Source organism: Athene noctua, chromosome 1 (assembly GCF_965140245.1).
Source record: "Athene noctua chromosome 1, bAthNoc1.hap1.1, whole genome shotgun sequence".
In the NCBI taxonomy this organism is placed as follows: Eukaryota; Metazoa; Chordata; class Aves; order Strigiformes; family Strigidae; genus Athene; species Athene noctua.
In genome coordinates, this window is record NC_134037.1 from 108,790,947 (window position 1) to 108,800,078 (window position 9,132).

The window sequence follows — 9,132 nt, forward strand, 5'->3', positions numbered from 1 at the left end:
GTAAAAATTTACATATAAAAATGTTACAGGCCGAAGCACGTGGCAAGAGAGAACCAAAATTCTGCAAATCTCCACTGAATTTTTAGGACTATCTAGCTGGTAAGGGATAAAATAAGGGGTACGGTCTTTTAATGTGTTCCCCAAATACAGACACAAATTATTTCTAATAATAATTAGGATATCAGAATAACAATTTCTAAGCCTGTAAAGTAAAACAAAATGGTTAGATAAAATCAGCTACAAAAGAGGTTTCAGGTGCATGTATGTGTGTGGTAACTATATTTTGCTAGTGAATGCTTCTTGCAGGTCAATCCGCAGAAGTCTCTTGGTTGGCACAACTTCTAATTTTTACATCTTCCACACAAAATTACAACCCCATCCCTGCTAAGGAAATGAATCTTCAAGGGGCGCACCTATTTTTTTTCCAGTTTCTGGCCAGGCTCCGTGACTCATACGCTGTGATGGAGGCTCTCTGTGCCATCTGGCCGTGCACTTTAGATCACAGCTTCCCTCCAACGCAGGAGGCAACACTCGCCAGGTTCGCAGGTAAATTGGGGTCAAAACCATGCGCACCTGTGGGTATCTCAGCAGCAGCGCTTACCTTCCCTATGGATTTCTTACTTTCCCTGTGGCGTACCACATTTCTGCCTCTTAGAGCAATTCAGGCATGATTTCACTAGATAAGCATGACATGAATTTCCCACAACAAGTTACTAATTACAGGAAAGATTTTTAGTTTTACGAGCAGGGAGTAGATGGTTCCACTCCAGTGGGAAGAAACACGTAAGGGTTTCTGACCGCAGGTTCAATCTCCAGAGTGTCAACAGTTAGAGATAACTGAGTCACGCACAGGAGACTTGGCATGGGGCAACAGTTCTCAGTCCTGCGTGTACAGAGCTATCGCAAAAAGGAAGAGGTGAGATCTGCAGGATCTGGAGCCAACAGCACAGACAGCTGAAGCTCTGCACCTCTTCCCTCGCTCCCACTAGTCTTGGCAGCCTGTTCAGAGCATGCTGCAGCTGACTAAGACCATGTGCAGTTCCCTAGAAGCAATCACAGCAAGGGTCCAAGGGAAGTTAATACTCATGGAATTGCTTGAAAAGTATCCAAGAAAATGAAAAAAACGCTACCAAACGAAAACAGCAGAATCATTCTCTCCACAAGAGATCTACTTGATCTGAACCACAAAAACCTGCAGTAGAAGAAAGACGTTACAGACAGTAGTGGTAATGATAGTCATCAGAAACCAATAGCACCATCTTTTCTTGCCATTAGTCTCATCATATGATAGGATTGGGGGAGGGGGGCTGGGAAGACGCTGCCGTACTTCATGCCTTCAGCACGCTACATAAAACTCCAAAGCTTCAGTTAATTCCTTCGGTGCTGTATCTAAGCAATTTTAACAGTACCTTCTCATCCTCTTCTCTATTACCCTGCCTAAAACCATCTCCAGACCAGTCTTCTTTTACAGTCCTGACACAATTAAGAGGATTATCAGCAACATCTCTTTCACAATCCCTTGTAATAATTAAAAAAAAAGCTGTACCTGCCAGTCGTTTATACTTTAATAACCCCTTTACTTCTTCAGCAGAAAGATGGTGAACCTGATTTTTAGACTGTTGTAATTTCAGAGAGAGTTTGTCAGAAATCAACACAATGTAAAAGAGGCAAGAGGCCAGCTGGTTTACATTTGCTGTCCACTGCCACCTACTGTTAAAAATCCACCAAGTCAAATCTCTGAGTAATTTTTGAGGGCTACAGTTTAAGAGCGCAGAAAGAAAGGAAAGCTTTGGAATCGAGATGGCTGGAGGAAAAAAAAAAAAAAAAAAAACAACAAAACAAACATGTCGAGAGAATTGCTCACTTAAACTCAGCGGGCTGGGGCACAGCACAGCACCTTCACAAGTTTGGTTTATTTCCAACAATGTTGAACTTCTGGCACCTAATTTATATAGCTAGTCTCCAGTTCAAGATAAGGCTTTTCTAGATGGTGATTCAAAGCAAAGGCCTCAACTAGTCAGTATTGTAAAATTTCCTCACAAAGAAAAAGAAGTAGCTATGGAAAAGAAAACTGGTGGGTTTATGCTTTCAGCACGTTCATACGGTTCTGCTAATTCACTAGATGTCTGCCAGTGGTTGTTAGATTCACTTTCACTATTTAATGTTACATTTTTACTATTTATTTTGTTTTAAAAACATAAGATATCAGACCTTGCACTGGAAACAGTTTTGGTGAAACCTGTCCACAGCATTGACTATGTCTACCTCCCAGATGGAAAAAGGAAGTTCACTAGATCCAAAATCTGCAGCTGAGATTCATAAAATCCTTAAAGGATTCTACTAAGCAATCAGCTAAAACATCCCACATTATCCCAGTGGCTGCTTCAAAAGCAAAAGCCTTTGCTCTACGCCATATTCAAAAGACTACATCAAGAAGCATTTAGCAGGTATAAATTTTAAATTAAGACATGGTGGCTTTCTACAACTTCTGTCAAATCCAATTCTTTAAGTGTAAAGGTTTTCTTTGGCACTGAGGAGTGCTAGATTTCCTTCTGGTGATAAGCTACTTCTCTCTAAAACATCTGTCTGGCAAATGAAATTACTCTCTTCAGCTGCAACCCCCTCCAGGAAATTTATCACATCAGTACATGTTTAATGAAGATCACCATCAGGCCCCTACTTGACTTGACTTGGTTTGTGTTTTGTTGAAGGCTATATTCTGTTGTCAGATGAAGTCCATGTTGGTTCCTTATTCACACACAGATTACATTGTTTTAAAATCTAAACAACAAATTGTATTCTGTCACATTCCTGTGCCACAGCTGAAGCAAAACCTAAATTTTCCCAACACAAGGAAGTGCTGAGTTACATTTACCTCACTCGGAGGCATGAGAGCCAGTGTCTTGCTTTGTGAAAGCACTTCCTTCTGTGCAAAGTGAATATAAACTTTGTTGGTCGCAGTATATGTGAACTGGTAATGCATGCAAGCAACTACATGAGACAACAAAGGTTCAGGTTCAGACTCTGTAACTTTAAAGTTAATTAAAAAATATTTCTTGCATCCTCCCTTGTAAACTAATCCTGTCATCTAACTTGTGCAAGTCACACATGCACCCACTGTGTAAAGTACATACTCAATCACATTACTGAGGAAGCTAATAATTATACGGAGCCTGCAGCACCCAGAAACCAGTAGCACTCAGAAACTGCTTTAGAAATTTGCATCAATTTTGCTGCAACCCATTCAGCTTTCAAGCTGATAAATTAACAACAGATTCAAAGGATGATTCTATAAAAGTAGAAAGTGGCATTGATACCACTTCATGCAAGCATCACTCACAGTAAACAAAAGTCTTCCATTTATTCTAGATCAACCAGGAATTATTTAACTTCAGAAAACTAAAGCTTCTCCAACTTTTCCAGTTACTTGCTAGAAGAAAATGTTAATTTCCTCACTCAAAATTCTTTTCCATGTAATTTAAATTCAGATTTTTTTTTCCATAGGCAATTTCACAACCAGCTAGGTAAAGCAAGTTTGCACTGTCTTAAAGAGATGAGAAATAAACTTCCTCTTCTGTTAGCTCCCAGCATATTTGAACAAAATGTAGGCTGACACAAATTAGTGTTTTGTGAGCATCATACACAGCTGCCGTTCTTCTCAATAACAAAATTATATTCACTAGACTCACTCTGGATCCCTGTGAATTTATCTCAGCACAGATCCTGACAGAAAACCCTCTGTAACAAAACGTCTGTTTAAGGCAATTACAGCAATGGGGGAAAGCTGTATCTGCCTGTAGCCACCCACCTAGCCCCATAAGGGAGTTGGTCAGAGAGGAAGAACAGGGAAGGAACTAATATGCTTATTAAGCAGATAAATATTCCGCTGTTGTGAACAGGAATTCTGTGATCAAAATCCCTTCCTTAACCAGAAACTTTAAGACACTGATTGGCCACACAGTGATGCTGAACCTTCATCTCAGCTGGATGTTTAGAGCATGCGGAGAGTTAAATTAACACTGCCATTTCACTGTTGCCTTGTCCCTATTTCTCAGCTGCCAGAAAGCCAGCCTTAGCTCATGCTAGCAGTCCCTCTGGAGTCAAAAGAGAATGAAGCCAGGAGGATTTCAGAAAATGCAAAATCATTTCAAGATCAGGCCCCCCACAATTTCTTTTTTTGTAAAGTGACTGCAGGACTGAGCAGACCATGTCTTTGTTAATGTATTCCCCTGGTTAATTTATGTATTTTGTACCTTCTCACACAGAGCTATAGTCCTGTGCCTCAGCAAATCAAAGCTCTGCTTTAGATAACCCTGGCAGACACAGGTACATGGTCTATAAGTGACAACAGACACTTTGGGAGCTGTCTTTTTATTATACATCAACATTATTGATGCAGTGTGTCGTGTCAGTGATGTTTCACTGAGCTGAACTGATGAGACACAGAGACATTATTAATGTCTTGACTGAATTATCTTTATCATAGTGTAAATATGTGGTAATATACTAAAATCAAAGGAATTCCTTGGAACTTACATCAAAACTGAGCCCCTACTAATGGTGGAAACTGATTGTCTGTCCTAGGGCTTGTGAACATCCTACAAGAAAATAATAGAGAACCAGTAAAAGTCATGTAATCTAATTATCTCCTTAAATCTCCTTTTTGTTTATATAAGCTTTTCCACTAAGCTTACTTCTGAGTACAGCTGTGTGAGGATACGTAACCTGACCAAGATAACATGCTATCCAGTACCTGATTCTGCAGTCCTCTTTCAAGAAACATATTTTGACTCCAAGAAAATAGAAAAATTATTTGTCTGAACCCTTGTCCTTTTCATCTCCCAAGTACATCAGTTTACCTAATTAATACATTACCTGTCTACAAACCCCTACTTTCTTGTGGATTTGAAAATACTTTTAGTTAAATCTTGAAATTAAACAGAAAAACGTACTTAATGAAAGCTTGACTGTGCAACATGCCTAGACTACAAAAGCCACGCGAGATTAGTCTGGTCCCCATACTTTTAGCTGAGAAATATCTACAGAAGTTGTATTTTCTTTCATCCTGTCTTCTACCTGTTTTCCTTTTGCTTCTACCTCTAATTTTCCAGGGAGCATTACATTCTTCTGCCTTTCAACTTCAGCTTATGATTACTATCAGATACCTAATATATGGTATTACAAATAGATTATGAGATAGATTTAGATTTTAGAGGCAGTTTCTCAACCAGCTTTAGCACTATTAGGTGCAAAACTGGTTAAACTACAAAGGATCCATTAAAATATTTATATTGATTTAGTTAAACTGGGATTCCATTCATATCTGAAGCTGACTCCACACAATAATAATTATTAAGTTACCTATTAATGGAACAAAAATCTCAGCTGCAAAAGATGAATCTGTGCAAATTTACACTCCTGTCTACGTTTGTTAAGAATCTTCTAAAAGGAAATTTTAATTTGGCTTTTTTTCCATTTCTTTTTTAATGCCTCTCAAAAAAAAGACCTTTAAGCAAGACTTTGCCTCAGTGTCCAGCAGCTGCCTGAACGAAAATATAGCTTTGTGAATATACCAGACTGCTTTCAAATTTAGCACCTCTTAAAAAAATCCTTAATATTCGTAAAGTGAGCAAACTGCTACCACCCCAGAGAAGAAAATGTGCCATGTGGGAAGGCATTTTCTATTTTTCTATTGATTACACTAACTTAATAAAACAAATCTGTTCTCCTCCCACCCAACTTCTGCTCTTAAACTCAGTTTCTGAGCGCATTACTTACTCCTCTTTGCTCCTGTATTCCTCACTAACATGCCAGTTCTCGACCCAGTTAGACACCTTCCTTCACCTCCAACCCCTGCTGCTAGATTTCTTCCCCTATCCCTGTCTTCCCAGACATCTGCTTGTTAGCTCCTGCTTCTCACTCTCTCCCCTTCCCTGAATCTCTTCTCCTTTCTCATGTTTGATAGTTATAACTGTCCTGGTATTTAAGCCAGGATCCTTCCTCCTCACCACGGCTCTTGTTGTTGCTTGTTTCTACACAAAGTCCAAAGAAAATATTCCATGTCCTTTGGGTAAAATTTCACAGTCTCTGCTGTCCTCAACAGACCACACTCAAATCAGTTGGGAGCACGATATACTTACGGTCTTATAAGCTTGTTGTAAGATGAGAGGTTAAATCTCTTCAGTATAGATACATCTAAGAATTTCTCTGACAAATTTTAAGACAGGTAATGAGATTTTACAAAGATTTATTACATAAAAGATATTCTGCAGATTACTACAAAGAAAGCAAACCAGATATCCTTGGCCCAAGCAACCTTCCTTTTAAACCTCAAATTCCTAGACCAAAGTACAGAGACATCAAAATGTCATCTCCCCAAAAATAAACAAAAAGATCATGAGAATTTCTGCTTAAAAGGGGCAAAACAATACATTTCCCCTAACATCCTTCTTGTGAGTCACTGAGATGCTTCAAAAAAATTTCAGTCCAACTATACTTAAAATTCTCACATGGTATAGTCAAAATTAGGGCTATTTCAAGACTTTTTAAATCTTACAAGCACTGCAGAAATCTAAATGAGTGGTAGCCCAAATAAGGCAAATGAGGTATGTATCCTGCATGAGCTGTAAAATATTGACAAAATGTTTGCATGTTACTTGACATGCAATAGACTCTGCATAACTTTATTTCATCCCTTTCAGGAAGTATTATCAAGTTGTCTGGCTTCACACTCTCCCATAGTAACTGAAAAGTTAAGCCACTAGAGAGTCTGTGATGGGGATTTTATGAAAGCGCATGCAGTCTGCATTTTTGCAAATTTATGCAAAGTGATGCATGCTCAGAAAAATGACAAAAGATACATTGGGGAAGGATGTGAATCAGAACCTGGAAGGAGGCAGAATTAGCCTACTTACTGAAGCAGACATTAACTATAAAGCTATTTATGTATAGTTAATAATATAAAATATATATTGTGCATATAATTAACATATTCTACTTAGTAATATAATAAACATACAGAACAGTAATATAATAAACATACAGAACATTCAGATTATATTTATTAAACATAAAGCTGTACCTTAAAACCTTAAATTTTTCAAAGTATATGACAAAAGAAAAAAGCATTCTTGAAACTATCTTTAAGTATATATGCTTAGGTAGGATGAAAAAACCCACTTGCTTTTAAAGCATTAACGGACTGCCAGTCCAAGCTTCACATGCCAAGTCACAAGTTTATAAAGAACTCTCCTGAGTGTGTTTTAAACTGCTGAGTGTGTATATGAAAGGAGATCAGGTCCTAAAATCATGCACAAGAATAAAACCCTTGTTCCAAGATAGCCAGATCATTTTACAACAGCTTTGATGAGTTGAGGGGCGGGGGGAGCAAAACACTTCCAAAACCGTACAAGGCACACAGTGTTCTGCTCCCAAAAAGGAAATATTAATTTCAGTGCACATTTTTGGAGTGCCATTAGGATGACACACATAAAGGCTTACCCTTGCATTTGCCCTGCTCCCAAGTTAATCCTTTTCCAGTTGCAATTTTTTTCTTTTAAGAAAAAGGTTGCACATAGGTTTCTGAGGAAAAGGGGAAGTTGCACATGAAAGAAATGGGTTAAGATAAACTTTCGAAGAGAAGTATGGCAGAAAAAATGTATGGGGATGCTGCAGGCAGCTAATACTTTAGTCCTGTAATATTTTAAGCTGTACAACCCTGGTGCAGGTACTGCAACAAGCGGTCTCATTCTCCCCAAATATTTTATGGCTTTTTCCCATATGCTTTGCTACCATCACTTTTGGCATTCACCTAGTGATTTTCTTTGGCAAGTAAGTCTTCAGCAGCACCAGTTCCCCAACCAAGCACCCAAACTCAATGCTACTTATGTGAAAAAAGCAGCAGCAGCTGAAGGCAGAGAGGAGACTGGCACTGTACTTTTCAGTGGCTGTGCCAAGTTCTGTTGGGCTAAAATGGTTTGTGAAACTATGGTGTGAGTGTGTGTGACCATGCTCAGAAGTAACAGGGAATGTTCTAGAAACAGCCTTGGTCCCATCCCTTTGCTGCTCCAGCGACTACTTCCAAGAGACCTCCCTAATATGCAGGATTAAAGGCAAAAAAAAGGAGCAGAGTTTGTTTTACTCTAGGTATTTCTCCTCCTCAGTAACTTCTGGTTCCAAGCAGTGGTTTGCAGGCAGCGGTAGTTTTTGCCAGCTGGAGGCCAACAGCAGATGTGCACACCCACTGCTCACCCTGGCTGCTGGGGCTCCCCCCTGCGCATCCTGGCCAAAGGGCGTGAGTCCACGCTGGACACAAACGGGGAGTTCTCACCCATCTGTGTATAGAATAGAAAGGCCTGGATTACAGAAGTATGTCGTTGCACCTCACTTAAGAGCTACAGAAGTATTTTTCCATCCTGTTAGCTGCATTTTCTTGGGGGGCTGCTGTGCCTGTGCAGGCAGTGCTGTTCTTGCAGCGTGGAGGCAGCACTGCTGTACCCCTGAGCAACAGCAGCAATGAAGTTTTTGAAGGTCCTTCTCACAGAGTGTCCTCAGGAGGGGACATGGGGAGGGAGCCGCTCATCTCTCCTCTCCAAAGGCTGGCCGCAGGACACAAGGGGATGGTGTAAAGCTGCCTCTGGGGAAGTTCACTTTGAGTATTAGGGAAGAGCTCCTCATGGAGAGGGTGGTCCAGCATGGGAATGGGTTCCCCGGGGAAGGGGTCATGGCCCCAGGCCAGTTGGTGTTCAAGAAGCATTTGGTGATAGATAGATAGATAGATAGATAGATAGATAGATAGATAGATAGAGTTTTAACTTTTAGGTTGTCCTGTGTGGAGTGAGGAGCAGACCAGGGTGGTTGTGGTGAATCCCTCCCAGGTCAGCATAGACTACGTCTCTGTGAGGTTCTGCAGCCTCTTCAACCGCCTTACTCTTGGGTTTCTTCTTCCACGGAGTGGGAAGAAAAAAAAAGCCCTGTAGCATCACAGTGACCCACGTAAGACTAATGTGTCCGTTGTGTGGGGTCGGACTGCTGGTGTAGGAGGCTCAGGGCACCGTCCCCAACCACAGCCCAGCAGCAGTTGCTTATGTACCCCATGTAAGGAACCCACCAGGCAAGCGGCGGTATTTCCCC